The sequence below is a fragment of the Procambarus clarkii genome, chromosome 5 (genome assembly GCF_040958095.1).
Source record: "Procambarus clarkii isolate CNS0578487 chromosome 5, FALCON_Pclarkii_2.0, whole genome shotgun sequence".
Classification (NCBI taxonomy): Eukaryota; Metazoa; Arthropoda; class Malacostraca; order Decapoda; family Cambaridae; genus Procambarus; species Procambarus clarkii.
The window spans coordinates 10162633-10163615 of record NC_091154.1 but is presented as its reverse complement, the minus strand read 5'-3'; positions in this window follow the sequence as shown (position 1 = coordinate 10163615).

Genomic DNA, 983 nt, shown 5'->3' with positions numbered 1-983 from the left:
GTGTTTGAATTACCGAGACAAAAAATCTGACTTCTACACTGGCAGCTCCCTGGTGCGTGCTTGGTGTGTGAGTGTCAGAGTTGGCAATTCACAATGTCTTGAAATGTTGTTTTGTGCACAAGTGGAGCATTGGAGTGAGTTTGTCACCTAGTGTGCACATCAGTGCAGTGTGCACGCATGTGCACAAGCTTCACAGTGGGGCATCATTACTGTGTTGGGTGTTAGCCCCTTGTTTCAACAAAACAATGGCACCATGATGGTTGTCATGGTGTGTCATTGCAAGCTTGACAAGAGGTAGAAGTTAAAGTGTCTGGAGAACACATGCATTCAACTGCTAGCTGTAGATGTATTCACTTAGTTGTATTCACTTAGTTGTGCTTGCAGAGGTTGAGCTCTGCTCTTTCGGCTTACCTCTCAACTGTCAGTCAGTTGTTACTAACTACTAACCTAATTTTTTTTCACACACACACACACACACACACACACACACACACACACACACACACACACACACACACACACACACACACACACACACACACACACACAATGTATGCCAAATTTTTAAAACTATACGAGGAAGGCACACAAACATTCATACCAAAACAGAGATGCAGGACCAGAAAACAGGATTGGTTTGACAGAAATTGTGAGAGGGCAAGAGACCAAAAGACACAAAAATGGAATCAGTATAGGAAGAGGCCAAATCCCCAAACATACCAGCGATACAAAGATGCGAGAAACAATTATACAGCAGTAAGGAGAGAGGCAGAAAGAAATTTTGAAAAAGGGATAGCAGATAAATGTAAAACAGAACTGGGCCTATTCTACAAATTCATAAACAACAAATTGCAGGTAAAGGATAATATCCAGAGGTTGAAAATGGGAAACAGATTCACGGAAAATGAAAAGGAAATGTGTGAAACATTAAATGAAAAGTTCCAAAGTGTGTTTGTACAAAATGAAATCTTCAGAGAACCAGA